The sequence below is a fragment of the Artemia franciscana genome, chromosome 9 (assembly GCF_032884065.1).
Source record: "Artemia franciscana chromosome 9, ASM3288406v1, whole genome shotgun sequence".
Taxonomy (NCBI): Eukaryota; Metazoa; Arthropoda; class Branchiopoda; order Anostraca; family Artemiidae; genus Artemia; species Artemia franciscana.
This window is the reverse complement of record NC_088871.1, coordinates 42,263,460-42,284,094: the sequence shown is the minus strand read 5'-3', so window position 1 is coordinate 42,284,094 and position 20,635 is coordinate 42,263,460. Positions and strand designations below refer to the sequence as shown.

The 20,635-nt window shown below is 35.3% G+C and overlaps 1 protein-coding gene and 1 long non-coding RNA gene across 6 annotated transcripts in view; both read right to left on the bottom strand.

Moving 5' to 3' along the window:
* The window catches only part of LOC136031433 (uncharacterized), a 509,032-nt gene that overhangs the window by 152,993 nt on the left and 335,404 nt on the right, over positions 1–20,635 (bottom strand). The gene's annotated exons all lie outside the window — the stretch shown is intronic.
* LOC136031432 (uncharacterized) lies at positions 1,611–18,816 on the bottom strand. Its single transcript, XR_010618508.1, has 2 exons — positions 17,887–18,816; positions 1,611–3,215 (listed from the first exon to the last, which is right to left on the bottom strand). It is a non-coding gene; the product is annotated as an uncharacterized LOC136031432 (long non-coding RNA).

Below are 20,635 nucleotides of genomic sequence, written 5' to 3'. Positions count from 1 at the left end.
CGAGTTTCATCCCGATCCCTCCATTCTAAGCGTTTTCCAAGATTTTAGGTTCCGCCCCCCTACCTTCCCCTTCACCAGATCCAGTCGGGATTTAAAAGGAGAGGTCTGAGACACGATACCCTTCTAAACATCAAATTTCATTAAGATCCGGTCACTCTTTCGTAAGTTAAAAATACCTTATTTTTTAATTTTTCAGGATTAACTCTCCTCCCCCCAACTCTCCCAAAGAAAGCGGATCCATTCCGGTTATTTCAATCACGTATCTAGGACTTACAATTATTCTTACCACAAAGTTTCATCCCCATCCCTCCACTCCAAGCGTTGTAAAGATTTTAGCCCCCCCCCAACTCCCCCCGAGGTCACCAAATCTGGTCAGAATGCGAAAGAAGAGCTCTGAGACAAGATATCCTTCCAAAAACCAAATTTCATTAAGATCTGGTCACTCCTTCATAAGTTAAAAATACCTCTTTTTCTAATTTTTCCAAATTAACCCCCCCCCCCTGCAACTCCTTCAAAGAGAGCGGATCCGATCCGGCTATGTCAATCATGTATCTTCTGCTTATTAATAGCATTTGTGCTATTATTAGGACTTGTGCTTATTTTTCCCACCAAGTTTCATCTCGATCCCTCCACTCTAAGCGTTTTCCGAGATTTAGGGCTCCCCCTCAACTCCCCCAAATGTCACCGGATCAAGTCAGCATTTAAAATAAGAGTTCTGAGACACGATATTCTTCCAAACTTCAAATTTCATTACGATCCGATCACTCCTTCGTAAGTTAAAAATACCTCATTTTTCTAATTTTCAGAATTAATCCCTCCCCCAACTCCTCCAAACAGAGAAGATCCGTTTCGGCTATGTCAAACACGTATCAAAGACTTCTGCTTATTTTTATTACCAAGTTTCATCCCGATCCCTCCATTCTAAGTGTTTTCCAAGATTTTAGGCTCCCCCACAAACTCCCCAAATTTCAGCGGATCTGATCGGGATTTAAAATAAGAGCTCTAGGACACGATATCATTTCCAAACATAAAATTTTATTAAGATCCCATCATTCGTTCGTAAGTTAAAAATACTTCATTTTTTCTATTTTTTTCCGAATTAATTCCCCCCCCCCTCCCAGATGGTCAAATCGCGAAAACGTCTATTTCTAATTTAATCTGGTCCGGTCCTGATATGCCTGCCAGATTTCATCGTCCTCACTTACCTGGAAGTGCCTAACGTAGCAAAACCGGGACAGACAAACCAACAGACCGACAGAATTTGCGATTGCTATAGGCTTATGTCACTTAGTTAATACCAAGTGCCATAAAAAAAAGACATATAGAATATCTTTATCATTTTCCCGGGAAGAGAGTGTGAAGTACTTTAAACACAATTTCCTTCGTCGGAGAAGCCATGCGTTTCTACTCTGTTCCAAGATAGAAACAAACTCCATATTCAACCGTTTGTAAACCTTATGTATCCTCGAATGACAGGATTCTGGCTACCAAAGCAGAATAGGATTTGGATGAGAAACCAGCTCAACATACATATAAACATAACTTGGTAAAGCTAAATTTTGACATGTAAGTTTAAAACATCTTTTTTAACATAAGAAAAGCAAAAGAAGAAAGCGGCGAAAAATTTATTATAAAATTTGGATATAAGTGTTTCAGTCCTCTGATGATTTTACTGATTTTTACCTACAGCAATCGAGAGAAAAGCGTCTACGAGTTATTTTCAAAAAATTTAAACTAAACAAGCATCGAAATAATAATTGTTTTAGTAATATTAATTGCAGACAGGACGCAGAAAGTAATATGATGGAACACAAAATAAGGATATCATCCGAAATTAAAAAAATTGGCCCCGAATATTTCCAATCCAACTAGTAAATTTGGAATAAAAAAACAGATATGTAACTCTCATTTAGAAAAGCATAAGAAAAGACTCCTGGTGCTTTTTTGTAATGGTTGAATTATTTTTGTCCTCGCGTTTTTTCACAAGCTTTTCTTATCACAGCGTTTAATCTATGTGCACCACGTATTGAGGTAATATCTGTTTTTCGTTTTCGATAATAATCATTTTCCCCCTTCCAAGAGCATCCTTCTCGACACGAAGTGAGTCGTATCCTCTCGCCAGCTTTGTGTAGCCTATAGCATCCTGTGATCTTCCTACTAATATTTTACAAAGTATCAGAGCTTTCACACGTCCAGCATAGCCTAAAGCCGTTTTAGAGAACTCTGAGAAACAACGTCCATGGCCATAAGCTGTTCGCTTAATGTATCAGCGTTGAAAATTATTCTTGAGGATTGACTAAATATTTCTTTCAATTGGAGTACCATGAAATGCAAGTATTGGCTTGGCTTTTTCTGCACGAGCTCCGTATTTTGCAGCAGATTTTTTTGAAGTTTCCAGGAACTGTGATTCTAATACTGGATTTATAACATAAGATACTTTCACGACATCTGTACTCTGCTTCGGCAAGGCGAAAGTGGTAGTCCAGTTCATTTGATGTACCAAAGGATCTACTACGAAGAATTTCATATTTATGAAATTTAGTTGATATCACACTTCCAGCGGGAACTCCGATCTCTGTAACTTTGTACTTGATGACATATCTAGGATATGCTTGACGTGGGTCGTAGATGACAAATTCATCAAATAAAACTCCACCAGCACTTTTTGTATCAGCAGGAGCAAACAATGAGTCATAACGTAAGCTTCTAATAGTATAATAATTCATTGTATATTGAAGAGTGGAAACCCTTCATTTCTTTTCCAAGCAGAACGTCGCATAATATAAGTATATTTGATCTTTTTGTATATATTTGTTGGGCACTCTTGCTAGAATCACTGGCAAAGTAAATACCACAGCCAAACCTTTGCTGTTGGCCATCATTGAAGTGTTGTCGGAAGCAATTCTCAATAATATTCCTACAAGCCTTGGCATTTGTACCGTGAAATTTTTCTCGCGAATTTGAAGGTTCAAACAAACTGGCTTGACATAAGTGAAAAGCTTCAAGTAAATTCCCATTGAAGACCTCTTGAACTGAAATAACCTCTGGGTGCCATGTGTTAGTAGGTTGGATGTACTTAATTACTTTATCTTTGACATCTAAGAAAGTGGAGTCTGAAATTTTAAAACTTCCCTTTTTCTTTCTGTACTCGAGCGCTTTCCGTTTTGCCAATTCGCTGTACGTTCGCAACTGATTGATTTTCTGCAGTTGATTTTCTAAAAAGTAAGAGACTAAATAAAAAAAAACATTTAGGATCTATCTCATGTTACCGTAAAATAAAATGTTTTTTGTATTATCCTTCTACGACACAAAAGAAATCAGTGACTACCTATTCAATCTCTGAAGTGTGTGTGTAATAAGAGGTTTTATTGGCCTGAAGAGTTTTCCGCTCGGCAAAGAATAATGAAAAAAAAATATATATTACTCTCAGAGATTTTTTCATTGTTTTTATAAAGTTTATCTCTTATTTTAATTTTTGTGGGGTGGGGGGTATTAAAACTTTTTATCTTTGGCTCTACAAAAATCATCCCCTCCCCCACGCGAAAAATCCTCCCCGGTAATTCCCTTCTTGAAAAGTTTACCCCACATGTAAAGTAAAGATCGAATTTTAAATTTAAAAGTATTTAAGAAATTTCAGTCACTTCTAAAGTATTAAAAAATAGAAAATAAAACGCAGAATAGAGACAAAATCATTTTTTTATATTCCAAGTGCCCATCTCTTTAAAAAAGAATTATAAAATTATCCGCTTTCTTCCTAAAAAATGGCTCTGTCCATAATCTTACTATAATAATAGTTAATGTTTGGCGCTTCATTCTGATATTTAATATTTACCCTATAAAATGGAAGCGAGAAAATGAAATAAGCATATAAGGATCATGACATCGGTCATTTCAAAACATTTTCCCGTCAATCGGCAGTTTGTTAATAATTAGTTATTTCCATCACTCTCATTTTGTCTAAATATGTCAAGAATATTAATGCATATACCTCCAGGGATGGCATTGCCCCTACAGAACCAAGGAGAAGGGCCATAAAAAACAAAATTGGAAATTATTGAAAAACATATTTTACAACTAGAAAAGAACGTTTTTTTATGTAGGGTGTGTGATTGATTCTATTAGAAATTAAATTTTAAAAAAACAAGTTTTTTTAACTGAAAGTAAGGAGCGATATTAAAACTTAAAACGAACAGAAATTACTCCGTGTATGAAAGGGCCTGTTCCTCCCTCAACGTCCCACCCTTTACGCTAAAGTTTTACTCTTTCTCTCAATTCTACTTTATTAAACAGTAAATAACTTTATTAAACATCCTATAGAGAATGTATGCACCTATATAAAGGAATAATAAACATTATTGATTATATTTATTGGTTCTAAGTATTATAACGATTATTACACTTGACCTTTATTCCTTTATATAGGTGCTGCCTTTTATTCTTTTCAATAATCTTGGTTACGATTTCTTCTTCTTTTTTCAATATTATGAGAAATAAAAACTCATTGCTCAGAATAAAAACATTTTTCAATAAAGTGAAAATTACACTCTGGTCCTTAGAAGACACAGGGACGTTAGCCCCCCTTGACTGTGAGTTTAATCATAAACTCGGGATCAGATTAACTGATATTAATCATCAGCTTATTGCTGAAAAGAATAAAGGAATCTGGTTTGATAGTTTAACATATACTGCAATTCACTGCTGATATGTAAGTAATTTTGGATTTATTTAAGTTATAAAACAGAAATTGTTTAATATGCGTTCTGTTTTCAGTAAGGTACAAACTTTAGTCTGGTCTTTAGAAGGCAGAGCAGCGTTAGCTATACTCCTCGGTGTGGTAGTTTCTGATGGTTTTTAGTCTGATATTGTTATTTATTGTAATTTCTCATCCTTTTAGGTTTCATTTATCTATGATAGTTTTACGCTTGAAAAATTTTGACTTTGTTTCTGTTCATCTTCGATTTAATGAAGCTCTTTTTTTTCTTATAAACTTAATTTGTCTAAAAGGCTTTTAAAAGTTAATTTCTGTTCATTTTTAAGTGATTTAGTCTTTGTCATTGATAAAATAAAAATAAAATAAAAAAGATAAAAATTATAATTTTTCGGTTTTTCTATTTTAGAATACTGAAGTTAGCTTAGGCAGCTATCTATATGCTGGACAAAAGTTTTTTTTTGTCCAAAAGATTAGAATTGATTTAAGGGGTGAAAACCAGTATAATGTATAATGTATGGGGTTCTATAGAGCCAATGGAATTTAACACAAATCATGTTACAACCATGCGTACAGTAAAACACTAAGCAACTACCCTCCTCCCCATACCCTGAAAGTTCCAACTTAATTCCTTTAACTTTTCCTAGATATTCTAGATACATACTTTTGACAACCTTGAATGCACCTAGTACATAGTAGTGGTTATAGTAGCAATAGCAGGACTAGGAGCACTAGCATTACTAGAAATAGTAATAGTAGCCATAATTGTAGCAGTAATAGTAGCAGTCACAGTCGTATGCAGCCGCAGGTGCAGTTCCAATTAGTTGGATTAGAAGTCACAGTAGCACAAAGTTAAAGACATTATGTCAAGTATTCGCAGTCACAATCGAAATCAATTCCAGTCACAGTCGTTTGTATCTACAGATGCAAGTAGTTAACGCAGTCAACGAAATATGCAGTAACAATCGTAGTTCCAAGTCACCAAAAATAGAGCCAAAGTGGTTGGAGTCAAAAGTAGTTAGAGTCATGATTAGTCACAGTCACAATTAGACACAAAGACAGGCAGTAACAGTTGTAAATAGTGAGGTAGCATAAGCAGTCTTGGTAGTAGCACAAATAGTAGCTATAGTAGTAGTAGTGGTAGAAGTAGCAGAAGAAATTTAGAAGCTCCAAAAGGTTCAATTTCATGCTTTCAGCCACTCCTGAGATACTACTAATACGCCCAAATTACAACCTGTATCCATGTAGGGCGTTTTGTTTTATTCAACAAACCCCCAACATTCCTAGAAAGTTTTACCTTAGTTCCCTTAGCCATTCCAGATATATTTTAGATACGCCCTTATAACATCAATATTTAATTGCACCGCCCCCTCATAATGCTAAGAAAATTTCAAGTCCCGCTAATCCATTAGCAGAATATTCGCGTGTTTGTTCAGTTTACTTTCTCGTCCATCCCCTGTTACTTTGCTTTTCGTATATATATATATATATATATATATATATATATATATATATATATATATATATATATATATATATATATATATATATATATATATATATATATATATATATATATATATATATATATATATATATATATATATATATATATATATATATATATATATATATATATATATATATATATATATATATATATATATATATATATATATATATATATATATATATATATATATATATATTCCACTGGTCAAAGATTTGTTTGTAGCAAAATATACTGATATTCGCTAATTAATTTTAGTATACTGGTTATTTCAGAGATTAAATTTAAGAGTGATAATGCTAATTAAGAAGAAAAAGTTCGATATATGGATTGTAAGATACCGGCTTATTTATGGAGTAATAGTTTTGGCACAGGCCCTCGTTCCAAGATACTGATTAACGACGAATTTCTACATAGGATCGAGGCAAACTGTCAGAAAGATAGCGATAAAGATTTTTTGGGAAAATTAGCTAATCAATATAACGCGGCTATTGGTACAGAAGACGCCGCTTTTAGAAATAAAAATGAGGACAATTGGAAAATTAAACAAACCTATGAGGGCGTCCTGGAAAGAGTTGAATAACATTGTAAGAAAATAATTATAAATTTGAGTCTGCTACGAAAGAATAAGTGGGTTAGAGCATCAAAGAGTAAGCCTGTATAACCTATTCAACATCTAAAGAATGAATTAGATCTGAATTAAGAACACACTCAGGAGGAGGATATCGCTTCCGCAGCACTTAGGGGGGCGCTGATACCCTCAAATACGCTTGTCCTGTTTGACATCCTGGTATCTCAAATGAATTGTCGGTCAGAATAGAGTCAGTTCAAAAAATGTGCCTAAGAATTACCTTCAATGAAGGTAAAGTGCTTTACATTTCTCTTCTTTGGAGAGCAAATCTAGTCACCCTTAAGGAAAGGAGAGCACAAATTTCCTTGCATTTGCCCACAATGCCATGCATAACCCTCGTATTACTTCTCTTTTCCCTAGTGATCATTAACCCTTCCCCCCCCCCGTACTCGCCCCCACGTTTTTTTCAAGAATAATCCCCCTTCTTGTCCCAATAAGAGTTTCCACTGAAAGATATAGAGGAACGTTTATCCCTCACATAGTTGAAATTTTAAATCAATACCCCTCCCCCTTTATTTTTTTTTACCTAGTCTTCGGCACAATCCTTTCATTAGTTGTAAATGTTTAATTTTAACAACTAATTTGAGTTGGTTTTAAGTGTTTGTTTTTTTCATTTTACAGTATTTGACTTAGAATGCAAATTCGGCAATGTTTTTCTTCTAGTCTGTGATTTTGTTTTATCCACCACACTTTCTGTTTTTTTTTTTTGTCATTAATCGCATAAAGTTCATTTTGTTTCTTGTACTTGGAACTTTTTTCTTTTTCATTTGCATTAAAAAATTTTGACCATTTTATGCTTGATTGGTGTTTCTTCTACTTTTGTTCTGCTGCATTAGTTGTTCCTTTGTTTTGCTTATTCTTTTTAGACATATGAAGCGAATTCGGCTCTATTAGAGCTTGTGATAGCCTTTTGAAAATAAATATTATTATTGTCTTAAAAGAGAAATAAACCTACGAAGAGGTACATAGTTATATTAACATAGTGCAACTGGAAGTTATTGGCAGGAATCTTTTACTAAATAAATAAAACTCTAGAGCGGGAAATGTATACAATACCTTACCTTGCATAAAAAAGTAGAAGAAAAAACTGAGGAGGAAAGACAAGAACAAGGGAAGGCAATGGGAGACCACGGAATCAAACGGGAAGGAAAAATTCCCCTGGACTTGGATTACGATGATATACACATCCTAGATGAAAGTGTGAGCAAAATGAATGACTTTTTAGAGGTTTCGCGAGTTCAGGGTGCAAGAATAGGTTTGAAAACTAATGTTAAGAAGACTACGTCACTAAGGCTAGGAATAAGTCAAGATGAAAAGGTGACGTTGGGTAACGAAGAGATTGATCAGGTGGGCAGCTTCACTTAACTTGGCACCATTATTAGTAAAGACAGAGGGAGCAGTGAAGATGTTAAAAGTAGACTAGCCAAGGCTCAAGGTGTTTTTTCATAGTTAAAAAAAAGTTTGGAATAATATGAAGATAAGTCTGCTAACCAGGATTATGCTATTGGAAGGTATAGTGATGACAGTGGTCAAATATGGCTCTGAAGCCTGAGTGATCCAAAAAGCGGATAAAGATTTACTAGATGTTTTCAAGAGAAATTGCCAACGGACTATTCTGGTTACCCGGCTGATAAACCGTCTTTCGAACATTAGATTGTGCGAAAAAGGTTCAATCCCGCTTCCTAGGGCTATAATGAAAGAAAGGCTGCGATGGCTAGGGCACGTTCTGCGGATGGAGGATGACAGGTTGCCAAAGATTGTCCTTTTCGGACAACATTCTAATACTAAATGGATAGCAGGTAGTCCTCGTCTGGAGTTGGAGGATGTCATAAAGAAAGATTTGAAGTAAATGGGAACTTCCGTAGAGAGTGTAAAGAGGGAGGCTTTGAATAGATTGGAATAGAGGAGGAGCGTGAGTAGCTGTTTTGGCCTCAGGCGGTTTGTGCTGCAGTGAGTTGTTAGTCGTAGTAGTAGTAGTAATATTAAATAACCCGTGGCTTAATGAAAATTGTAATTTTGCTTCGTATCTTTTTTCTCTCTTTTAAGTCTCTTCATTTTTACCTTCATTTTTCCCATTCAACAAATGGGAATTGAATCCGAACATTCTATTTCTCATATTGCGCTTATATCTATCGGAATTTACGAAGAAAAGCGCGTACGATAAATTTGTTTTCAGTTTTCTCTGGACACTTAGTGCTTCATCTTGGTCCGTAATTGTCGGCGCTGCATATTGGTTGTATGTGTTGTGAAGTTTGTATTTTTTTTTAAAGTTCCAAAAAATCGATTTCACGCGTGTTATTTCAATATTAGGCGGTATGGCCATTTACGCATCACATTTTACCGGATTATGAACATTTAGAACTGGAATATCTTGTTTTTCGTTTTTTAGACAAGGTTGCATAACTTCTTATTTTGTTTTATTGGGCGGTTCACCTACCCTCTTAATCACAGAGGTTGTATGTTTTTTTCCGTTTAGGATTTAATGTTTGATCCTTCTCATTTTCTCGCAGTCGATCATTAGAAGAACTATTCTGATCAATTGATGGCCTAAAAATTACTTTTGATTAAATATCGCTCTCTGGAATTACCTAGTAAGGTTTTGTTAGATCTTTTATTGTTTTTCTACATTCTTGGCAATCTCCTTCTTCATCTGTTTCTACAATTAACTCCCAATTTCCAAATTTTCATCAAATGTTCTCCAAACTTTCACTTGGTCGACACTTTCACTAAAGTGACGACCAAATTTTCACTTTTACGTCATTAATTGAGAAGTACCTTAGTTGTCAAACGTCTCCCACTTGTTTTCCTTAAGAATAGGTCCATCAAAACGATCCATACAAAGGGGGATAGAACACAACCCTGCTTAACTCCTGATTTAATACAAAACCAGCAGCTAACCTCATTTCCTACCTTAACCGCAGCAGCGTTTGTCTCGTACATAGCACTAATCACTTTAATGTATTTATCTGGTATACCATACAAGGAAAAGATCTTTGATAAAGCTGTTCCATCAACAGAATCCAACACTTACTCATAATTTATAAAACTCCAGTTGCTCTCCACCACTTTAACTCTTAAAAGAAAACTAAAACTTCCAATTTTCCGCCCAATTAGATTAATATCAATAAAATATTACGTGTGCAGAGGGGTGGGTAGCTGCCCTTCGATCACTTTAGCTCTCAAAAATGGCACTAGAACTTCTTATTTCTGATCCAATGAGCCCCTTTCGAAGTTTATACGACTACCTTTTCTATAAAACCTTAAATGCCCCCAGGCAAAATTTACAACCCTTGCCTCCAGGCTCTGGTGGTTTGTATCAACACCCAAGGCGTTGTTATATGATCGATGAGCTGTTTTGAATAAAAAGGTTATCTCAAAATTTGTATTGGATGCATTTTGGGAGAACACGACGTGTTGGCGGAGGGGGTATTTGATTACTGATAACTTTGACTCTTAAAATGGGCACTAGAGCTTATAATTTCCGATCCAATGAGCCCTCTCCAAAGTAAATACGATTAACTTTTCTATAAGAACCTTATACGCCATCAGGTCATATTTTACAACCCTACCCTGAGGACTGTAGGGGATTGTCATTCTCAAAGATACATTTTCAGGACCCTTCAATTATGCTGAACAAAATTGCTTTCTCAAAATTTTAATTGGATGTATTTGGGGAAATGATGGACGTGGGGAGGGGTGTTATGGTTGCTCTGAAATTACTTTTGACTTTTAAAAGGGCAGTTCACAACATCAAATCAAATAATCCCTATCTGAAGTTAGTACGACCATCCATTCCATAAAAGCCTTAAACAAAGTTGAAACTTAAACCGAACGAAAATTATTTTTCTTCAGCCAGTTCAGCATATATCTGCAAAATTGGCATAAAAATCTTTGATTGCTGCAAAAAAAATTTATGATCATGGAAATTTCCCCTATTTCATGAAAATAGAAACACCTGTTGAAGATAAAACTGGTATCTTCAACAAACACGTTTCATAATCATGGTAACACAGTTATAGCTATTTGTCTATTCACAATGGCAAGGCAACTTACAAGATTAATTTATGTTAAGGAGTAATTTTTTTTTTTAACTGTCCCTGTCTACTCCCCACTCAAAAAAAAATTTAATTTTAGTTTTGTGACTAATGAAATAGCGAATGCCCCAATAGGGCTTTCATGTGATAAATCTGTCTATCTATTTACTTTAACTATATAGCTAATTTGGTTGAAATTAGACGAACGAAACAGTTAAAAGCAATTTAGGCTAGGAACAGATCCATGGGGTCTGGGGAGGGGGGGGGGTTGGTTGATCCTTCCCCAAGATATTTTTGGCACCCTTATTTTGTTCAATTTTTTAATCTTTTTTTAAAATAAAACTTTTAATAAGGTGCCCACCACGAGTCACATTGGCGTCCTTGGTCCAGTGGTCCCTTACCCAAGATTTTGCTCTCGATCTGCTAGAGATTCAGACATGAAACTGCTTGCACGATCAATTTGCGAATCATTTCGTCATAAAACTACTAAAGATAAACCTCGTTTTCAGAAAAAATTATTCATATAACTAAAATTGCTTGCTAGATTGTGATCTTCATCTTCAGATTGTGTTTTCTTCTTTTTTTGGCAGAATTTTTTATTCTCTTTCTTAAGAGCCGATCGATTTAGAGTACGGTTTCTAGAAGTCATTGATAGAGGTATGATAAAGATGGGTCACGTGAGGGGAGACACATTATAAAGGGGGTTTTGGAAAATGTCTTAGATATTTGATTTTGCCGAGTGGGATTTGGGAGAGCTAATTTACATGCCCTATCTTATTTAGTTGCCTGACAGTAGTAAGATGCATGGTAGAATACTATCTTGTTAGGACGAAGTCCTAGTGGAATGTCGTCTATGTTATCCGAACATAATCTGGAAGTTAGAAACTACCCAGATTGATGAGGTCATCGTAGGCTGGCTGATTGACAAGAATCAGTTGTCTCAAGCTCTATCGTCCCTGCAAGACAACTTGGAAGACTATTGAATTTTTTTATTGCCCTTATCTCCCTCCCTTTCGTCATTGACCACCCCGAGATTACCCCCATATTTTGTTTATTATTACCCCGAAATTATGGGCGATAAATAGATAATGACCATATCAAAAGGCACTGTAAGTATGGGTGCCAATAAGAGCCTCAGCAATATATCGAGAACCGCAGTGAGATTTAATTTAAAACTATCAACTACTAGTAATACTTCTACTCTTACTATTTAAATAAATAAAAGAGTGTAAGTGTCTCCTGGTTTACAGAGAGTCAAAATTTCCAGGTTGTCAAAAATTGTTTGGCAATGATAATAAATTTTATTTTCCACAATAATTTTTTTTTTATCCAACTCTAAAGAAAAAAATAGTCTGGTCTACTCATTCAAGAAGTCTCAATGAAGCCATGGTAATTTATTCATCAAAGAATCTGCTCGCGTCTGTTGTTAATACGCATTTTACTGCTATAGGAAAATATTATTAGCTTTCAAAGAGGTTTCTAGGTTATTTTACATCAGCGCCAACCAGATTCACACAAACGAACTGGTCTGACGAAAGAGTTATCTACATCTCCCCCATCATTATGCTCGAATCATATTGGCACCCTTGGTCCAGTGCCCCTCCCCCTCAATATCTTTCTCTAGATCCGCCCCTGTACAACCCTTGCTCCAGGACTCTTGGAAGGCATTGTTATATATTTTTCAATATATATTCAATAATATTTTTTCAACATATTATTTCTCAATCAGATACATTTAGTAAAAAGAGGGGTAGTTGGGGGGAGGCTAGGTGCCCTCCACAACTTCTGACTCTAAAAAGGAAAGTAGAGCTTCCAATACTCAACCAAATGGGTGACCTCTAAAGTCTATAGAACCATCCCTTCCATATAAACTTTAAATGTTCCCGGGGCATGCCTTAGAGCCTTTACCCCCAGGCTCTGTTGGTTTGTATCAACCCCAAAGGCCTTGTTATATGATCTTCGGGCTATTTTGAATAAAATAGCTATCTCGAAATTTGTATTGGATGTATTTTGGGAAAACACGACATGTGGGGAGGGAGAGGTAGCTGACATCTGATCAAACGCCACTCAAAAACGGCACTAGAACTTGTGATTACCAATCCAATTATTCCCGCTACTAAAACTAAAAGAACAGAAAAAAAAACATTGACCATAAATTGGTTATTTTTTAGTCTTGTTTATTTGGCCTTATTGTCACATACTGTTTCTCACAGAAACTGTTGCAGTGTTCTTTAAGGCTTGAAAAACTTGGTTTATACAATTATGGTTTGAGAAGCATAAAATTCAGCATCACATAGGTATGCAGTTTTACACCACTATCCTGTTGTCAAGCAACCAAAAATTTGGTTACTATCTCCTATAACAGACTATAAAGCTCTTTTTTTAAGAAAAAATCATTCCAATTCAGACTTGTCAAATCCTAATGAAGTAAAGATTTTCTTTTGCACCACTCTCAACATTTGACTTTTACCTAAAAACAAAAAGACTAACCCACACAAATAAGCCAACTTGGTGCTTGCCAAAGCTTTATTCTGGCATTACATTGCAGACGCTACAAAGTGATTAGATGAAAAGCAAATATAAAAATCAAAGAAATAAGGTGCATTTGATAATGGTGAAATGCAACTTTTGATTGTTATTGAAGTAGGACCTATTCATCACTCTTCACAAATTAATCAGCTTTACGATTGAGCAATGCTCGACTTTACTAGTTATTAAATAAAAAAAACGAGTTTTTTTTAACTGAAAGTAAGGAGCGACATTAAAACTTAAAACGCACAGAAATTACTTCGTATATGAAAGAGGCTGCTTCCTCATCAACGCCCCGCTCTTTACGCTAAAGTTCGACTCTTTCTCTCAATTCTTCTTTTTAAAACAGTAAAAAACTTTAGTGTAAAGAGCGGGGCGTTGATGAGGAAGCAGCCTCTTTCATATACGAAGTAATTTCTGTGCGTTTTAAGTTTTAATGTCGCTCCTTACTTTGAGTTAAAAAAAACTCGTTTTTTTTATTTAATTTCTGAACGTTTTTGAATCAATGCATGTTTTGATTTTGGCTCTCCGCAGAGGAATAATCAAAACGAAATTTGCATATTTTTTTTTGGGGGGGGGGGGGCTAAATGGCTTTCTCACAATTTTTATCGAATGATTTTGAGAAAAAAAGAGCGGGGGCGAAGCCTAGTTGCCCTCCGATTTTTTGGTTAATTAAAAAGGCAACTAGAACTTTTAATTTTTTACAAATCTTTTTATTGGTAAAAGATTTACGTAACTTATAAATTAGCTTACGTAAAGAACTTTTGTATTCTCATGTTATTATTACATATATGAGGGGATTCGCCCCATCGTCAGTACCTCGCTCTTTACACTAAAGCTTAAATTTTATCCCAATTCATTAAGAATGACCCCTGAATCACAAAATCCGTAGAATGAATAGTTGAAATTACTAAAAATACTTTAGCGTAAAGAGCTAGGTATCATAAGGAGGTGAGCCCCTTATATGGGTAATAATTTCTGTTTGTTTTAAGTTTTATTGCTGTTCCTTACTTCCAGCTGAAAAAGCTTTTTCACATTTATTTTTTAATTTTTTTTTTTAAATAATGCTAGTAAATCCTGCTCTCCCTTCATGGAAGTTTTCTTTTCCCATGACAAAATCTCGATGTAAAGTTCCCCCAGCATATCCCCCTCTTCTCAACCCCTCCCCCCAACCAAAAAAATCCTCCTGAAAACGCCTGTATACTTCCCAATAGCCATTACTATATGTAAGCACAGGTCAAAGTTTGTAACTTGTTGCCCCTCCCACGGGGACTGTGGGGGAGTAAGTCGTCCCCAAAGACATAGTTATAAGGTTTTTCGACTACGCTGAATAAAATGGCTATCTCAGAATTTTGATCCGTTGACTTTGGGAAAATAATTAGCGTGGGAGGGGGCCTATGTGCCCTCCAATTTTTTTGGTCACTTAAAAAGGGCACTAGAACTTTTCATTTCCGTTAGAATGAGCCCTCTTGCAACATTCTAGGACAACTGGGTCGATACGATCACCCCTGGAAAAAAAAAAAATAAAAATAAAAATAAAAAAATAAACACGCATCCGTGATCTGCCTTCTGGCAAAAAATGCAAAATTCCACATTTTTGTAGATAGGAGCTCGAAACTTCTACAAAAGGGTTCTCTGATACGCTGAATCTCATGGTGTGATTTTCGTTAAGATTCTATGACTTTTAGGGGGTGTTTCCCCCTATTTTCTAAAATAGCACAAATTTTCTCAGGCTCGTAACTTTTGATGGGTAAGACTAAACTTGATGAAACTATTATATTTAAAACCAGCATTAAAATGCGATTCTTTGATATAGCTATTGGTATCAAAATTCCATTTTTTAGAGTTTTGGTTACTATTGAGCCGGGTCGCTCCTTACTACAGTTCGTTACCACGAACTGTTTGATGGTTGAAATAGGAGATGATAGCACTATCTAGATATACGTATTGTGATAAGCAGCAACAAAAAACTCTGTATCTTGTTGTGAAATTAAATAAAAAAAACGAGTTTGACTCTTTCTCTCAATTCTTCTTTTTAAAACAGTAAATAACTTTAGCGTAAAGAGCGGGGCGTTGATGAGGAAGCAGCCTCTTTCATATACGAAGTAATTTCTGTGCGTTTTAAGTTTTAATGTCGCTCCTTACTTTCAGTTAAAAAAACTCGTTTTTTTTATTTAATTTCTGAACGTTTTTGAACCAACGCATGTTTTGATTTTGGCTCTCCGCAGAGGAATAATCAAAACGAAATTTGCATATTTTTTTGGGGGGGGGGGCTAAATGGTTTTCTCATAATTTTGATCGAATGATTTTGAGAAAAAAAGAGCGGGGGCGAAGCCTAGTTGCCCTCCGATTTTTTGGTTAATTAAAAAGGCAACTAGAACTTTTAATTTTTTACGAATCTTTTTATTGGCAAAAGATTTACGTAACTTATAAATTAGCTTACGTAAAGAACTTTTGTATTCTCATGTTTTTATTACATATATGAGGGGATTCGCCCCATTGTCAGTACCTCGCTCTTTACACTAAAGCTTAAATTTTATCCCAATTCATTAAGAATGACCCCTGAATCACAAAAGCCGTAGAATAAATAGTTGAAATTACTAAAAATGCTTTAGCGTAAAGAGCTAGGTATCATAAGGAGGTGAGCCCCTTATATGGGTAATAACTTCTGTTCGTTTTAAGTTTTATTGCTGTTCCTTACTTCCAGCTGAAAAAGCTTTTTCATATTTTTTTTTTTTTTTTAAATAATACTAGTAAATCCTGCTCTCCCTTCATGGAAGTTTTCTTCTCCCATGACAAATTCTCGATGGAAAGTTCCCCCAGCATATCCCCCTCTTCTCAACCCCTCCCCCCAACCAAAAAAAATCCTCCTGAAAACGCCTGTATACTTCCCAATAACCATTACTATATGTAAGCACAGGTCAAAGTTTGTAACTTGTTGCCCCTCCCACGGGGACTGTGGGGGAGTAAGTCGTCCCCAAAGACATAGTTATAAGGTTTTTCGACTACACTGAATAAAATGGCTATCTCAGAATTTTGATCCTTTGACTTTGGGAAAATAATTAGCGTGGGAGGGGGCCTAGGTGCCCTCCAATTTTTTTGGTCACTTAAAAAGGGCACTAAAACTTTTCATTTCCGTTAGAATGAGCCCTCTTGCAACATTCTAGGACAACTGGGTCGATACGATCACCCTTGGGAAAAAAAACAAAAAAACAAAAAAACAAATAAACACGCATCCGTGATCTGCCTTCTGGCAAAAAATGCAAAATTCCACATTTTTGTAGATAGGAGCTCGAAACTTCTACAATAGGGTTCTCTGATACGCTGAATCTGATGGTGGTATTTTTCGTTAAGATTCTATGACTTTTAGGGGGTGTTTCCCCCTATTTTCTAAAATAACGCAAATTTTCTCAGGCTCGTAACTTTTGATGGGTAAGACTAAACTTGATGAAACTTATATATTTAAAACCAGCATTAAAATGCGATTCTTTTGATATAGCTATTGGTATCAAAATTCCATTTTTTAGAGTTTTGGTTACTATTGAGCCGGGTCGCTCCTTCCTACAGTTCGTTACCACGAACTGTTTGATTAGATGACAAGTTTTAATTCTAGAACTAAATTGACCACAGTGAAAATTTTACTGATACTATGAGACGTCATTTTGTCAATTGCTTATTAAAAAAAAGCTGTTTAATTGTCTAAAGTGATGAAGGAAAAAAATGTATGATTCTAGCCAAGAAAAGAGACTATATTTGGCAGGAGTAGATCCAGGAGGCCAGGTGGCACCTGCCCCCTCAGATTTTTTGGTGCCCTCATCCCATCCTTTTTTACTCTTTTTTTTAAACTAAACTTCACATTTGGTCAATTATTGTTGTCCTTGTCATATTGCCCTCCCCCTTCTCTCAAAAGTTTGGTCTAGATCTGGATTTGGTAGTAAGCATTTAATGGGTGTGTAAATCTGAGGTCATTTTGATGTAAGATATGCCTTTTAAATTAGCTAGGCCTACAATAACCATAAAAATTACATTTGAATATTATCAAAGAAACCTTCTTTCTTAGATTTTAAATTAGCTTTTGATCTAATCACAATGGAGCCCCTGTAACCTAGTGCCTGAATATAGTCTTGGTATACACAAAGTTTGCTTACTTATGTAGCTTGGCCTTTATTTTTATATAGCAGTCTTATGTCAGGATTGAGCAAAGATTTGCAAGAGCCAATGTTTGCTTGATTAGATTTAGGAAAATCCTCTTAATCATAATGACAAATTTGCTTCAAGCAATGCTGTTTGAATGAGGAGTTGGGCACTATCACAAAGTATTTCCCCTTTTCTTTTGTTTGGCATGTTAAATGATTGGAAAATTCTTAAAGAACAAAACCATAACCCTCTGTTCAAATGGTAATGGTACATTCTACTAAGGGGTGGTATTTAGCCAAAACTATACCCCTAAGAAGAGACAACAAATAATCCTTACCAATGACAATCTGTGTCATAACTCAATCATTTCCTGGCGATTCTAGAAACACCTCTTTTTTGGGTTTTCTGGTATTCTTTTTTCTTGTGCAACAATAGTAAATTGAGCCAAGACAAGCCAAAGCAATTAGTAATTTCCATTTGTGATGTTTGAAAGCAGAAGAAAGTTTTTCCATTAAAGTAGAACCTCATTTCATGTCTATAGGCCCTAGTCTTTGATGTTTAAACAGCAAATAGCTCTGTTTGATGGGTTCAAAACCAGAGAATAATTTCTGAATTAGGGAAGAGCCACAATTCATGTACACATGTGTAACTGCTTCGTATATGGACAATGCTTTCTGTTTGCATTCGTCACAAGCAGAAAATCTCTTATGCATTAAATAAGAGTCATCACTCATGTTCATGTGGGTAAATGTTTGATATATGGGCACCAACTTCAGTTTGCATAGTTCAAAAATAGAAGAAAGCCGCTGTGTTATACAAAAGCCATAATTCAAGTCCACAACTGTCAATGTTTGATATATGAACATCAGTTTTTGCTTACATTGCTCAAAAACAAAAGAAAGCATCTGTATTAGAGAACAGCCACAATGTACACATATTCCTTTCATTGGTTGATACATGGACAAGAATATATGTTTGGTGTCTTCAAAAACAGACGATAGTTTTTGCAATAGGTCGGAGTGATTATCCATATCTTAGCCAGTCGTTTTTTTTGTTTTTTAATATTATACTTGGAACACACTTGAGCCACGTTTTACGTGAGAATAGTTTCAGTTCGGGCTACTGTTTCCAGTCTTGTTTCGCATAATTCCGTTCTATTTGAGCCTTCGTTTTATTTCGTTTCGGTGCTGCTTTTGACAAATAAAACGCTGGAAAAGAACTAGGCCGCTTACTGGTAAAAGTTTAAAACGAACAACTTAAAACGAATAGAAATTACTCCGTGTATGACAGGAGCTGTTCCCTCCTCAACGTCCCACTTCTTTCCATAAGCCATAGGTAGCATTAGGACCAGAAAATGACTTCAGAGAATGACTTATTAACCTTGGTGGTTGAAAATTTACTACACTAGTTTGGCCACTTACGTCAGTCCGCCACAATTATTCTAAAAACAATTATAGTCAAGGATGAATATTACAACTTACATTAGTTTTATACATGATAAACATTTTAACTATACAATATATTAGAAACACTAATAAATTATGTCAATTTTAACAACAAGTGTAACACTAATACAGTACATCATTTAAACTTATAATTCTAATAAAACATCCCAGTACAGACATTTTACGAACCCATGGTGAAACTAAGGATTGGCCATCTACTGTGTGAAAAGTAAAGGTACCGAATAGTTTTACAATTTTTCTTTTAAATATTTTACGCTGGATCTCGTACTTTTACAGGACTCTATAACATGGTGGGCATCTTTAAATACATTACAGGCACTATAGTTATGGAAATCAACCAAATTCTATGGTTGATGGTATTCAAAGGAATTGCATTAACTTTTATTTGGCCAGATAATTCAAAATAATGTTGTTGCAATTTTCCTTTCACTGTGAATCAGGTTCAATGGGGGAGGCTTAAATTCAGATAGATTTAAGATGGTGTTTGAAGACCTTCTTAAAAAATCAGCTTTTTCATCTTCTGGTGAGTGGGTCTCATAACCCTGAGTATATTCACTTATAGATAAATTTCCCTTTAAAGTTTCACCATTGCTACTAAACCATTTTATAAGCTGACTCATATCCAAGAATAACTACATGGGCTGGAACCAAGGTGTATAGCACTTCAAAGCCATGTTTTAGCAAATCATCCAATACTATTTGAATCTGTGTAGCCATTTCTTTGGCATAATTTTGTTTCACAGCTAAATAGTTTTTCACGGACAGAATTTAATCCTGTTAACTGATTCACCCCACCAAAATTAGATATCGTCCGTGAAACCCCTTATAATAGTTGAAAAACATTTAAGCATTGCAAATAATGGAAAATTTCTGAATTCTTCTAAATAAATCTTATCGTACGTCTCTTGTTGTTTTTTAAAAACTCAGTGCTTATTTCGCTTTGATTAATTGTCTAAGGTTTTTGACCTAAAAGTTCTCTGTATTCAGTAACCTATTGAGAACGACAATTTAAAAAGTATCAGTCTAAGAAGATAAGGAGCTTTGCTTGAGCAAAAACACAACTGTGTCAACCAAAGGCAACATTCAAAAATAAGTGAATTGAAAACTGACCAAACACATGCTGAAAAGGATCCAAACCATGTAACCGAGTGAAAAGCAAGTAACAGCCATTTCAAGGAAGAAAAGATTTACGAATTGTACATAAATCTGTGTGAGTCATTCCACCAAATTTTATAAATTTTAGAGTTTGAAGTTTGCTTTTACCATTTAACATTGATTGATCATTTGATTCTTATACCTTGACTTGATTTTTATACCTTGACTTGATTTTTATACCTTGACTTGATTTGAACCCAGACGTGACAAAAAACACAAGGAACTAGCAGCCACCAAACAACTACAGCCTTGGGGATTTCAGAAAAACCACAAGAGCTACCACTCCCCTGCCCCCATTGCTGGGCCAGCAAAAGCCTAATAGCACTACAATAGGCAAAATACAACAAATCTAGGCGTTATCCAAAGAAATGCTAGCAGTCTAAATGATGATAGATGTCCCCCCCATTTCAGCAGTAGTTCTTTCCCCTGGAATTCAGGCTGTGTGTGACCTAGTCAAAACAGTGG